Below are 14535 nucleotides of genomic sequence, written 5' to 3'. Positions count from 1 at the left end.
TGGGACGATTCCCAGTGGCTGCGAAACTTTCGCATGCGTAAGGGCACTTTCATGGAACTTTGTGACTTGCTTTTCCCTGCCCTGAGGCGCATGAATACCAAGATGAGAGCAGCCCTCACAGTTGAGAAGCGAGTGGCGATAGCCCTGTGGAAGCTTGCAACGCCAGACCAGCTACCAGTCAGTTGGGAATCAATTTGGAGTGGGCAAATCTACTGTGGGGGCTGCTGTGATGCCAGTAGCCCACGCAATCAAAGATCTGCTGATATCTGATGGTAGTGACCCTGGGAAATGTGCAGGTCATAGTGGATGGCTTTGCTGCAATGGGATTCCCTAATGTGGTGGGGCTATAGACGGAACCCATATCCCTATCTTGGCACCGGAGCGCCAAGCCGGCGAGTACATAAACCACAAGGGGTACTTTTCGATAGTGCTGCAAGCTCTGGTGGATCACAAGGGACGTTTCACCAACATCAACGTGGGATGGCTGGGAAAGGAGCATGACGCTCGCATCTTCAGGAACTCTGGTCTGTTTCAAAAGCTGCAGGAAGGGACTTTATTCCCAGACCAGAAAATAACTGTTGGGGATGTTGAAATGCCTATATGTATCCTTGGGGACCCAGCCTACCCCTTAATGCCATGGCTCATGAAGCCGTACACAGGCAGCCTGGACAGTAGTGAGGAGCTGTTCAACTACAGGCTGAGCAAGTGCAGAATGGTGGTAGAATGTGCATTTGGACGTTTAAAGGCACGCTGGCGCAGTTTACTGACTTGCTTAGACCTCAGCGAAACCAATATTCCCACTGTTATTACTGCTTGCTGTGTGCTCCACAATATCTGTGAGAGTAAGGGGGAGACGTTTATGGCAGGGTGGGAGGTTGAGGCAAATCGCCTGGCTGCTGGTTACGCGCAGCCAGACACCAGAGCGGTTAGAAGAGCACAGGAGGGCGCGGTACGCATCAGAGAAGCTTTGAAAACCAGTTTCATGACTGGCCAGGCTACGGTGTGAAAGTTCTGTTTGTTTCTCCTTGATGAAACCCCCCGCCCCTTGGTTCACTCTACTTCCCTGTAAGCTAACCACCCGCCCCTCCTCCCTTCAATCACCGCTTGCAGAGGCAATACAGTCATTGTTGCTTCACATTCATGCATTCTTTATTCATTCATCACACAAATAGGGGGATGACTACCAAGGTAGCCCAGGAGGGGTGGTGGAGGAGGGAAGGAAAATGCCACACAGCACTTTAAGCACAGCACTTTAAAAGTTTACAACTTTAAAATTTATTGAATGACAGCCTTCTTTTTTTTGGGCAATCCTCTGGGGTGGAGTGGCTGGTTGGCCGGAGGCCCCCCCACCGCGTTCTTGGGCGTCTGGGTGTGGAGGCTATGGAACTTGGGGAGGAGGGCGGTTGGTTACAGAGGGGCTGCAGTGGCAGTCTGTGCTCCAGCTGCCTTTGCTGCAGCTCAACCATACACTGGAGCATACTGGTTTGGTCCTGCAGCAGCCTCAGCATTGAATCCTGCCTCCTCTCATCACGCTGCCGCCACATTTGAGCTTCAGCCCTGTCTTCAGCCCGCCACTTACTCTCTTCAGCCCGCCACCTCTCCTCCCGGTCATTTTGTGCTTTCCTGCACTCTGACATTATTTGCCTCCACGCATTCGTCTGTGCTCTGTCAGTGTGGGAGGACAGCATGAGCTCGGAGAACATTTCATCGCGAGTGCGTTTTTTTTTCTTTCTAAGCTTCACTAGCCTCTGGGAAGGAGAAGATCCTGTGATCCTTGAAACACATGCAGCTGGTGGAGAAAAAAAAAGGGACAGCGGTATTTAAAAAGACACATTTTATAAAACAGTGGCTACACTCTTTCAGGGTAAACCTTGCTGTTAACATTACATACATAGCACATGTGCTTTCGTTACAAGGTCGCATTTTGCCTCCTCCCACCGCGTGACTACCCCCTCAACCTTCCCCCCTCCCTGTGGCTAACAGCAGGGAACATTTCTGTTTAGCCACAGGCAAACAGCCCAGCAGGAACGGGCACCTCTGAGTGTCCCCTGAAGAAAAGCACTCTATTTCAACCAGGTGACCATGAATTATATCTCACTCTCCTGAGGATAACACAGAGAGATAAAGAACGGATGTTGTTTGAATGCCAGCAAACATACACTGCAATGCTTTGTTCTACAATGATTCCCGAGTACGTGTTACTGGCCTGGAGTGGTAAAGTGTCCTGCCATGAAGGACGCAATAAGGTTGCCCTCCCCAGAAACCTTTTGCAAAGGCTTTAGGACTACATCTAGGAGAACCGCGAATGCCAGGGCAAAGTAATCCTTTCACATGCTTGCTTTTAAACCATGTATAGTATTTTAAAAGGTACACTCACCAGAGGTCCCTTCTCCGCCTGCTGGGTCCAGGAGGCAGCCTTCGGTGGGTTCGGGGGGTACTGGCTCCAGGTCCAGGGTGAGAAACAGTTCCTGGCTGTCGGGAAAACCGGTTTCTCCGCTTGCTTGCTGTGAGCTATCTACAACCTCCTCCTCATCATCATCTTCTTCATCCCCAAAACCTGCTTCCGTATTGCCTCCATCTCCATTGAAGGAGTCAAACAACTCGGCTGGGGTAGTGGTGGCTGAACCCCCTAAAATGGCATGCAGCTCATCATAGAAGCGGCATGTTTGGGGCTCTGACCCGGAGCGGCTGTTCGCGCCTCTGGTTTTCTGGTAGGCTTGCCTCAGCTCCTTCAGTTTCACGCGGCACTGCTTCGGGTCCCTGTTATGGCCTCTGTCCTTCATGCCCTGGGAGATTTTGACAAAGATTTTGGCATTTCGAAAACTGGAACGGAGTTCTGATAGCACGGATTCCTCTCCCCAAACAGCGATCAGATCCCGTACCTCCCGTTCGGTCCATGCTGGAGCTCTTTTGCGATTCTGGGACTCCATCATGGTCACCTCTGCTGATGAGCTCTGCATGGTCACCTGCAGCTTGCCACGCTGGCCAAACAGGAAATGAGATTCAAAAGTTCGCGGTTCTTTTCCTGTCTACCTGGCCAGTGCATCTGAGTTGAGAGTGCAGTCCAGAGCGGTCATAATGGAGCACTCTGGGATAGCTCCCGGAGGCCAATACCATCGAATTGTGTCCACAGTACCCCAAATTCGAGCCGGCAACGTCGATTTAAGCGCTAATCCACTTGTCAGGGGTGGAGTAAGGAAATCGATTTTAAGAGCCCTTTAAGTCGAAATAAAGGGCTTCATTGTGTGGACCGGTGCAGGTTTACATCGATTTAACGCTGCTAAATTCGACTAGTGTAGACCAGGGCTTTAAGAGTTTTCTTCTTAAAAACCATGCTCAGTCGCATTCAAGTCAACTATCCTTTGGATTTTTATAGACACTGTAGAATATTCAACTCCGCTACCCTCACAGGAGGACAAATACCTTGTCTTCCATTTCTAGGTCAATTCCGATCTCCTAAGCACAACATTTCTGAATCAGGCTTTACTCCATTATGGAAAACTGGAGTCCAGAAAGGGCAAGTACTATGATTGGAATTCTAGAGCAAGTTCCCACTGATTTCTTTCCAGACTCAAATCAGCAATAGTTCAAAATAGGTTTCATTCTAGCACAATGTGTTACAGCCCTTTCCCTAAGATTCGTGCTAGAGTCTCAAGTCTCAGAGGTGACCTTTTCCAGTTTATCACAACACCCACGACAGCGACATCTTCTAGCAATTGAGCCAAAACTTTTACTCTTGTTTACAGACATCCTAGTAGTTCCACCAGCACTTGAAAAATTTATTAGACTCTTACTGATCAGAAGTAGATACAAAATATGAGCCAGGAGGCCCTTCACCAATTTAGCACCATTTTTTGGAATTCTTACTCATGTTTAATGGTACCTCATTCCTTGAGTAGCTCTTCAGAAAATAACAGGATTACTCAGAGTAAGGTCTACTAAACACAAATAAGGGAGGCAGAATTCATCCTTTAATATTCATAACATATCTGCTAGGAAGACAAGTTTTGTTATTGTGACGAATATGTGGGTGCTCAGTAAGGATTATTAACCTGTATCCCCAAATGTGATTTATGTATTCGATTTCTAAGATGGTGTGTTAGACTATTAGAGAGGAGCAGACAGTTTCAATGTACTGTACTCAGATCTGCAGGGTAGTAGCAGTTGGTATATATAGGAAACCACAGCCAGATCCTGTCTAAGGGTGGAAGAATGATTCCACCCCAAGATAGGAAAACACAAGAGGCCTATCACCTGAGGGGGTGCACTCAGAGACTAGAAAGGGGACAGAGATACAGCCAGCCCCGTAGCCATGACTATTATCATTCTCATTTTACACATGGAGAAGCTGTGGCAGAGAAGTTATGCGATTTTCATCTAATCTTTTGGTAGACACATTATCTACTTTCTGCAACCACAGATGTATATTGATCATATAGCTTTCACACAGGATTCACCGTAACTTATATATTAACAGTGGGCCCTGGAGTTTGCTCCCAGGCAGCTAACCAAGCTCCCTCAATATTAACCAGCTCTTTAACTATCTCAGGAACCACGACTACTCAGGATTCTAAATAAAAGTAACTAATTTCAAAAGTAAACCCTGTTTAGAGATTATGCTCATTCAAAATAATGCCCCTTAAGAACTTACAAAAAGCAACACCTTACATTTTCCTTCTCTCTAAATCCTTCTAGGGGGATGCTCTACTGCACTCCAAACCAGGGTTCCTGAATATCAAGATATTTCCAATCTCTCCTCTTCATCTTTGTTTTCCATCATGCTGCTAGTTCATTCATATATTTACCTGCTTCCTCCGTCTCTTTAATTTTGTTTGTTTCTGAAGTGCTTCTTTTATTTAGAGATATTTTTCCTTTTTAAGCTCTTCTGCTTCCTTCTGCATTTAGTTTTAATCCCGTTATTTTTTTCTTATCTGTAGTTTTAAGTTTCTTCTGAGTCTTCTCTTTCTGGAGCACATAGGGACTTTTCAGCCTCTTCCCTGTCTCTCACTTCAATACCACCAATTTGTTCTGTAGGGTGGTGAAATCAGAAAAGCTTCCTCACCATCTCTTTGGTTGCCTCCTGCTCCCTGTGCTCAACTATCTGCCCTAACTTCCAAGGAACCCTAAAGCCAGCCAGCTATAATATTCTGTCACCAGTTCTAAAAGTACTTATCACATTTTTGCTCTTTAATACATTTAATAAAGAGGGTGCAACAGGGGAGGCCTCCCGATTCATACTGAGAAAGTAGGACAATTGGCTTGTTATCTTAGATGCCTGTACATGAACGTAAGAAGCCTGGGAAACAAACAGAAGAATTGGAAGTCCTGGCACAGTCAAGGAACTATGATGTGATTGGAATAACAGAGACTTGGTGGGGTAACTCACATGACTGGAGCACTGTCATGGATGGGCATAAACTGTTCAGGAAGGACAGGAGTGGGAGAAAAGGTGGAGGAGGTGCACTGTATGTAAGAGAGCAGTATGATTGCTCAGAGCTCTAGTATGAAACTAGAGAAAAGCCTGTTGAGAGTCTTTGGGTTAAGTTTAGAGGCAAGAACAACAAAGGTTATGTCAAGGTGAGAGTCTGCTATAGACCACCAGACCAGGAGGATGAGGTAGATGAGGCTTTCTTTGGATAACAGAAGTTTCCAGATCGCAGGCCCTGGTTCTTATGGGGGACTTCAATCACCCTGACATCTGCTGGGAGAGCAATACAGAAGTACACAGACAATCTAGGAAGTTTTTGGAGAGTGTTGGGGACAACTTCCTGGTGCAAGTGCTGGAGGAACCAACTAGGGGTTGGTCACAAACAGGGAAGAATTGGTAGGAGAAGTAGAAGTGGGTGGCAACCTGGACAGCAGTGACCATGAGATGGTCGAGTTCAGGATCCTGACAAAAGGAAGAAAGGAGAGCAGCAGAATACAGATCCTGGACTTCAGAAAAGCAGACTTTGACTCCCTCAGGAAACTGATGGGAAAGGAGTCCAGGAGAGCTTGCTGTATGCATGCACCGCTACAGGCTGGGGACCGACTGGCTAAGCGGCAGTTCTGCAGAAAAGGACCTGGGGATTACAGTGGACGAGAAGCTGGATATAAGTCAACGGTGTGCCCTTGTTGCCAAGAAAGGCTAACGGCATATTGGGCTGCATTAGGAGGAACATTGCCAGCAGATCGAGGGAAGTGATTATTCCCCTCTATTCGGCACTGGTGAGGCCAAATCTGGAGTATTGTGTCCAGTTTTGGTCCCCCCCACTACAGAAGGGATGTGGACAAATTGGAGAGTGAAGGGCCAAAATCCATTTGTAAGATCTTAACTATAGTTTCTGCTAAGAACTTTTCATATAGGCCCGGATGAAGACTAGCTAACAAAGAACAATACATGGCTAAGAGAAAGCTGAGGTAAACATATAATTTTGTGTGTTTCTAGTCAGTGAGCAGAGTCAGCATAACTCCGAACGTAACTGGGCATCCTTATCGTGACTTATAGACACATGAAGCACTGAGAAAGGCCTCACGGTTACTCCTTAATGCAGGAAGGAGATAGTGGTATAATACCCCTCAGATCCCAGACAGAGTTCGGGTAGAGGCCTAATATGATCAACATGAGTTATGACACCCTCCCCTCACAGATGTATGCCAATCCTAGCCCACAGAAATGCAAGGGTAAACTTAAAACGATTGTTATTCTTAAGTACTAATTACTGCTTTTTTGCTTTAAATCTCCAGTAATGTACCTGTTGGTCAACTGGGAGAGCTGCTACCTCACTCCCCTGGACCCCAAAATTAGGATTTAACCTATATACTTTAATAGACATAGTTTGGGGGTAATTACCTGTGTGTCAGTAATATGTTAATTTGGTCCTTGGGCAGAACCATTATGTAATCTTTTAGACCATTGGCTTATTGTGCTTATCTTGTCTTGCTGCTGGAACCTATCCAGGGGTTTGGGAAAACCCATCCCCGTCGCGTCTCTCCGTCCAATGAGCACCATATATAATCTATTGTAACTAATTGTTTTGCAGCGTCTCTGAGCCCAATAAGCAAAGTGACACTCCGCCAGCGCTGTGCATAATAAACTCCTGTGCTTGACTCTACACGGTGTGGATTATTGTTCCTTCAGAGAGAGTCCTGCTGAATTGGAATTAATTTGCAAACTGGATACAATTAACTTAGGCTTGAATAAAGACTGGGAGTGGATGGGTCATTACACAAAGTAAAACTATTTCCCCATGTTTATTCCCCACCCCACACCGTTCCTCAGACATTCTTGTCAGCTGCTGGAAATGGCCCACCTTGATTATCACTACAAAAGATCCCCTCCCACCCCCCCGCTCTCCTGCTGGTAATAGCTCACCTTAAGTGATCACTCTCGTTACAGTGTGTATGGTAACACCCATTGTTTCATGTTCTCTATGCATATAAATCTCCCCACTGTATTTTCCACTGAATGCATCCGATGAAGTGAGCTGTAGCTCACGAAAGCTTATGTTCAAATAAATTTGTTAGTCTCTAAGGTGCCACAAGTACTCCTTTTCTTTTTGCGAATACAGACTAACACGGCTGCTACTCTGAAACCTGAAAATTATTAGGGGGCTGGGGCACATGACTTATGATGAGAGGCTGAGTGAACTGGTCTTATTTAGTCTGCAGAAGAGAAGAGTGAGGGGGGATTTGATAGCAGCCTTCAACTACCTGAAGGGGGGTTCCAAAGAGGATGGAGGTACGCTGTTCTCAGTGGTGGCAGATGACAGAACAAAGAGCAATGGTCTCAAGTTGCACTAGGTCTACGTTGGCTATTAGGAAAAACTATTTCACTAGGAGGGTGGAGAAGCACTGGAATGGGTTACCTAGGGAGGTGGTGGAATCTTGTATATCACAGCAGGCAAAGGTTTGTCTGCTGCATGTAGCCGACATGATCAGTTGAGCAGTTACACTTAACAATGGACAGTTGCTAGGTGTGCTCGCCAAGCCAGGCAACCAGGAAAAGGAATTTCAAAAATTTGTGGGACTTTAAAGGGGAGGGGCAGCTTTCTATCTGCCTGACCAGAGAAATTCACAACAGTGACCAGAGCCATCAGTGTGGGGCATTGTGGGACAGGTGCTGGAGTCCAGTAACAGTTTATGTAAGCATAGGGTGACCAGACAGCAACTGGGATGGGGCGGAGGGTAATAGGTGCTTATATAAGATAAAGCCCCAAATATCAGGACTGTCCCTATAAAATCAGGACATCTGGTCACACTACTTAAGTAGCAAAGTGTCTACACTCTGACTGCATTGATCTAACTACATCAACTGTGACTCTACACTGCTCGGGGAGGTGGTGTTATTAAATCAGTGTAGTGGGGTGCTTACACTGGCAGAAGCCAAATTTAACTGAAGATGTGTCCACAGTTAGGTCAATATAAGCTGCCTTGTGTCGACCTAACCATGTAGTGTAAATTAGGCCTATATTTTTTCCATTCTTAGAACGTTTATTGAGGGGGCCCACAATATCCACCGACACTCAGGCAAACACCTATTTAATAATGGGCGGAGGTTGCAAAAGTTGTTTGCAGGGTCCCTTTGACCTCTTATGCTTCTGACATAAGGCACAACTCGCACAGTATCTATTACTGTCTCAAACAGCTGAGGCCAATAGAAAGGCATTTTGGGACGTATAAGTAGGGGCATTGCCAGCAGATCGAGGGAGGTGATCGTTCCCCTCTATTCGACATTGGTGAGGCCTCATCTGGAGTACTGTGTCCAGTTTTGGGCCCCATGCTACAAGAAGGATGTGGAAAAATTGGAAAGAGTCCAGCGTAGGGCAACAAAAATGATTAGGGGACTGGAACACATGACTTATGAGGAGAGGCTGAGGGAACTGGGGATGTTCAGTCTTCAGAAGAGAAGACTGAGAGGGGATTTGATAGCTGCTTTCAACTACCTGAAAGGGGGTTCCAAAGAGGATGGCTCTAGACTGTTCTCAGTGGTAGCAGATGACAGAACAAGGAGTAATGGTCTCAAGCTGTAGTGGGGGAGATTTAGGTTGGATATTAGGAAAAACTTTTTTACTAGGAGGGTGGTGAAACACTGGAATGTGTTACCTAGGGAGGTGGCGGAATCTCCTTCCCTAGAAGTTTTTAAGGTCAGGCTTGACAAAGCCCTGGCTGGGATGATTTAGTCGGGGATCAGTCCTGCTTTGAGCAGGGGGTTGGACTAGATGACCTCCTGAGGTCCCTTCCAACCCTGATATTCTATGATTCTATGATTCCCAAGACAGAGCCCTAACATTATTCACTGTGCTATGCACTTCCTCTGCTGTTCCCTCTGGGGCCACTGTAGTAGCATTGGGGGTGCAGGTCATGGGATGACCTTAAGTTTGGGACAATTTGGCTTTATATGGCCAGGAGATCCGCAGTGATGGCAGACTACCTGCCCTCCCTTAGGGCAAGGGCTTTTAGAACCTGGGGTCCCTTGAGGTGTTTTTTTTAATCAAAGTTGAGATTAGGTTTCTTCCTAGACCCCTTTTTTCTCTTAAACTGGTTAACAGAGAGATTACCCTTCCCCTGAGGTTTGCACCCCCGATGAACCCTTGACTCAATATATTCATCAGCAATTTCTCCTGTCTCCAAAATAGTGGAAGGTTTTTCCCCCACACAGATGGTTGCTTTTGTTTCATCAGTCACCATTCACAATAGTTCTTGCACCATCAGAACAAACTGTTTTTCATAGTTACCTTTAGGCTCATATTCAACATGTGTGATATTGTCAGACATTTTAAGATTTCTACACTTCAATCAATAGGACTCAGGGGTAATCTTAAACCCTTTCAAAATATTCTCTTTAAATCTCTTATACACCTTTAGCACCATCTTGCTCCATATCATTAAAAACTTGTCTTGCCTTCCCAGGTAATCTGGTCAAAAGGACTGGCATCCACTTATCCTCTGGAATCTTGTGGATCCCAGTCTGTCAAAGGTGGACAGGAATTCCTCAATAGTCAGTCTCTTGAGTGGGCTTTCTCCCCTGGAGTAATGCTTTGGGTGGGGTACTCACTGGCTGAGGCTGCTGCTTTTTGCTGCTCCAGTACTTTGAGCTGCAAGGTGTGGGCTTCCATCTGTGTCTGGTGTGCTCTCTCCTTAGCTTGTAGTTGTTTCATGCATCTGCAGTGAGCTTCTATCCCAATTTCAGCATTGGTTTTGCATCTTTCATAGGCTCTCTCCTCCACCTCCCCAGTTTCTTCCTTCTCCTTGATCTGGAGTTCCACCATCAGTACCTGGTGCTCACATTCTTCCTGGGCTGCCTGGTGCTTCAGTTGAACCAGTTCCACTGCAGCAGTCTCTGTGGCATCTGGAATAGGAGGGTGCTCAGACCCTGCTCCTTAGTCAAAGTCTATGAGTGCAGCTCTCAGTTCTTGATCTGAGGCTTTCTTTTGGGGATATTCCCCTATTTTTTGCATAATTTTTCAATGTTGTTTGTTTCAAGTTCCTCATCTGACTGTGATTCACTCTGACTGTCATTCAATCTGTGACTAATCTTTAAATACTTAAATACTCAATATAAAATTTAAACTTTTAATAGCAGTGGGGTTGTGAGCTATAAACCCAATTGACCAGTGGAATGTGAATCTTGCCAAGACTACACCAATTGTCACGCTGTCTGGAGTGACTCATGACCGCAAGCGTCAACTTCAGGACAGACTGTAAAAAACTGGGCAGACATCTCAAACTGGTGGTGTGTTCTATACTTAGACTTTACCAACCCAGTAACAAATGTGAACTCCTGGATCACTATAACAGCCTTACCATGGAGTACAACATAGTCCCACTAGGCTCTGCAGTCTATCTTATCACCCAGGCAAGTTGGGAAATGGTCACTTACACCAAAAATCAAAAAATATTCAGGTTGCTTCCAGTCCCAAAAGATCAGTCACTTACCCCAGATCAATTGGTATCCTAGATCTTACACAAAGACAACACATGTAGCCAATTCTGTAATAAACTAACTAAAGGTTTATTTCTTTTTCCTAGTTAATAAGAGTTATTTATAGGTTAAAGCAAGCCAACATATACACACACAAATGAGTTGCAATCTAAATCCTAAGGGAAAGTGGTAATGATCTGTCAGTTCAAGATGTCTCTTTCAAGGCAAACCAAGGGATAAACCTCCTGGAACTCCTGCCTCAGTTTAGAGTTTCTGGCCCTGTGAGAGTTCAAGCAGCAAAGAGATGAAAAATTCTCTTGTGACTCCCCGTTTTATCTTTTACATTTAGTCTTCAGGTCTGTGAGATGAATGCAGCATTTCCAAGGTGTGATAGGGACAATCACCAATCCTTTGTGTCACAATGTTCGTTAATGGCTCGTTTAATCTCGATAGGCAAACATTTTCCAAGTTATAAAGCAAAACTTACATATTTCCTTATAGCGTGGAATACAGCATTACAAGTGAGATTAATGCATGCAGCAACTTACAAGCATTTCATAGAGACTAAATGCTAAATACACTCTTATAAGACTAATACCTATTTTGAACAAAACTAACATACAGTGAGCTGGTTTGGTTCCAGCTATGAATTTGTCAGTTCTTAGTTAATCTCTATGGCCTGGCACTTGGTTCACCAGCGTCATACATTGATTCCCAGATGTATGTCTACCCACCCTTTTAGAGCTCTCTCACTTATTCTTATAAAGGGAAGAAAACCTCACAAAGCTCAGCAAATTTCCTTCATTTTGCTTGCTAGACAAGTCTCTACGGAGTATACCTCTCAATTCTGACAGTGACCCTTGACTGTCAACAAGAGAACTGAATGTACTGACATTACTTTTAACCTCCAGGCATTCTTAATAGAACTAGTAGGCATGGAAAAACTCTCCCACCATGCATTTTAATCTTGATTACTCATTCATAAGAAGTTACAGATATTCAGGATATTTTTGCTTTGGATCCCTTCTTTGGGATGGATGGGCTCACTCTCTCGCTCACCAAAATCTTATAAGGGAACCAACCCTCAGCAAAAAAGGATACATGAATTTCAAATAAGGAACTTGAAGAAGAGCTCTCTGTTGTTCGAAAGCTTGTCTCTCTCACCAACAGAAGTTGGTCCAACAGAAGATATTACATCATCCACCTTGTTTCTCAAATAAGTGAGTATAAGTGATCTCCTGGATTCTAACCCTTTTTAGGGACTCCTCACTCTCCCCGACTGTCCTTTGCATTGCATGTGTCTAAGGGTAGGTCTACACTAAGGCTACATCTACACTACAACCGGATTGACGCGCCGGTGATCGATGCACTGGGGGTCGATTTAACGGGTCTAGTGAAGACCCACCAAATTGACCACAGATTGCTCTCCAGTGGACCTAGGTACTCCACCCCGAACAAGAAGAATAAGGTAAGTCGTCAGCCCAGCACGGTGTAGACACTGCACTAAGTCTACCTAAGCTACCTCGACTCCAGCTATGTTATTTACGTAGCTGGAGTAGCGTAACTTAGATCGACTTATCGCGGTAGAGTAGACATAGCCTCAAAACGCTACATCGCCGCAGGCCGCTGGAGCACTTAAATGAAAATGCTCCTACACCCACAGGAGAGAGCTTTCCCATCGGCACAGTTAATCCACCTTCCTATGAGGCGAAAGCTATGTCAATGGGAGAAGCTCTCCCGCCAACATAACGCTGTCTACACGGGGGTGGGTTGGTATAACTACGTCACTGAGGGGTGTGGATTTTTCACACCCCTGAACCAGAGAGTTATACCGACATAGCTCTGTAGTGCAGACCTGGCCTGAGTTAGCCTATGTCTGCGCTGTCAGGGAGACGCTCTCCCACCGACATAGTGCTGTCCATACTGGCACTTTTGTCGGTGAAACTTATGTCTGTCGGGAAAGCGGGGTTCACAACCCTGACAGACAAAAGTTTTCCCAGCAAAAGTGCTCGTGTGGACACAGCACTACAGCAGCCTGCAGGCTGTAGTGTCTTTAGTGTAGACCTACCCTTGCTCCCTGGACTTTTCTGGGTTTGGAAAGCCCCAGGCATGGCTCTGGCCGCTGGGCTGAGAAGTGCCAGTGGGTTATTGGTCTTTAGTACCTAGGAGTTTTGCATTAATCCAGGAGCGGGGGGCTTTTTCGCAATCCCTCATCATCCAACGCCCCAGGAGGCTGGAGGGGCCAAGCGGGAAGCGCAGCCACAGCTCCGGCCCTCGCGGGAGATGGACCGTCTGCCCTGCCTGCGGCATCCGGGCTGCAGGGACGAGTCTCCGGCGGCGCAGCATCCCGCCCTGCTCGCCGGCCCCGCAGCCGGGCCTCCCCCCGCCCCGGGCGGGCTCGGCAGCGGCGGCACCGCCTCCGCGGGGTGGGCGCTGCGCACGGAGCCCCGCCGCGCCCGCGCCAGCCCCGCCTCCACCTACCGGGCCCTGCAGCGCCGCTCACCGCAGCCTCGGTCTCCCCGGGCGGAGTGGCAGCTTCGCGGCCTCCCTCAGTCGGCGGCGCAGGCGGCCCGGGGAAGCGGCTCTAGCGGCTGCATCGCGCCCCGCCCCGGCTCCTCCCCGCCCCGGCTCAGCGGCTGCCCTGTCCGGCCCGGCTGCCTCCTCCACATACCGCCGGGCCCCGCGGAGCTCGCTTCCCGCCGCCTCGGGGTGGGGAGGCCGGCCCGGCCCCGCAGGCGGCCCCCGCCGCGCTGGAGCAGCCCCTCTCCCTGCCGGGGCGCGGGAGGAGGCAGCGGGGCTCAGGCGAGACCCCACCTCCAGGGCGCAGCAGCGCCTCCCCTGGCAGCCTCTCCGGCCAGCTCCCTTCCGGGGCCCGACTCTGTCCCCAAGGGGGCGGGCGACACCAGCACAGCCCCCACCCCAGAGCCGCCGCCTGCCCTCCCGCCCTCCCTGGCCCTGGGGAGCGCGCTCCTCGGGCAGTCGGGGGGAGGCATCCTAAGGCCGGGCTTCGCGCCCCGCTGGGGTTTGAGGATAGCCGAGGATGTGGCCGGGGATCCTGTTTCAGTGAGACCTTCTAATTGCAGCCCTTTTCGTTTAAATCCCCACGTTCAGGCTCTCCAACCTGGTTAGCATTTATCTAATAATAACATCATAACCAAGCCCCAGTCCTACGCCCCTGGACACCCACTTCCATAGGATTATGGACCAGTTCAGGAATCTGCCCATGGATCACATTGAAGAATCCAGGCCTGAGTGCAGGGCTGCTAATTCTCACCAGTTTATTGTGAGTCTGACAATGTTTGTTAGAGCCCAGCTGCTGGGGTCATCTTCCTGATTACATGAGAGTCTCAGCTTTCTTTCTTAAAGTTTCTAGCCCTCCCAGTTGCAGGGAAAAGCTTGAAACTGTGATCTTGTGCCCCAGAGGCTGAAACACACAAAAGTCATATAAAACAGCCCCAAATGTATTACCTTTTAAAATCTCATGATTTTAAATGACAGGTTTCAGAGTAGCAGCTGTGTTAGTCTGTATCCGCAAAAAAGAACAGGAGTACTTGTGGCACCTTAGAGACTAACATTTTTTACACTTGGGATTGGCAATAAATCTAGTAAGACATGGTTCCCAAACTGCACTC

The 14535-nt window shown here is 47.5% G+C and overlaps 1 protein-coding gene across 1 annotated transcript in view; it reads right to left on the bottom strand.

Moving 5' to 3' along the window:
* Nucleotides 1–13496, bottom strand: part of CHST10 (carbohydrate sulfotransferase 10) — a 31025-nt gene extending 17529 nt beyond the window's left edge. The window contains exon 1 of the mRNA XM_077807111.1: nucleotides 13385–13496. The gene's annotated coding sequence lies outside the window, so the exon portion shown is untranslated. The remainder of the gene's footprint in view (nucleotides 1–13384) is intronic.
* Nucleotides 13497–14535: the final 1039 nt, after the last annotated feature.

Source organism: Eretmochelys imbricata, chromosome 1, assembly GCF_965152235.1.
Source record: "Eretmochelys imbricata isolate rEreImb1 chromosome 1, rEreImb1.hap1, whole genome shotgun sequence".
NCBI classification, from domain to species: Eukaryota; Metazoa; Chordata; order Testudines; family Cheloniidae; genus Eretmochelys; species Eretmochelys imbricata.
The sequence above is the reverse complement of the archived record's forward strand: the minus strand, read 5'-3'. Positions and strand labels throughout refer to the sequence as shown.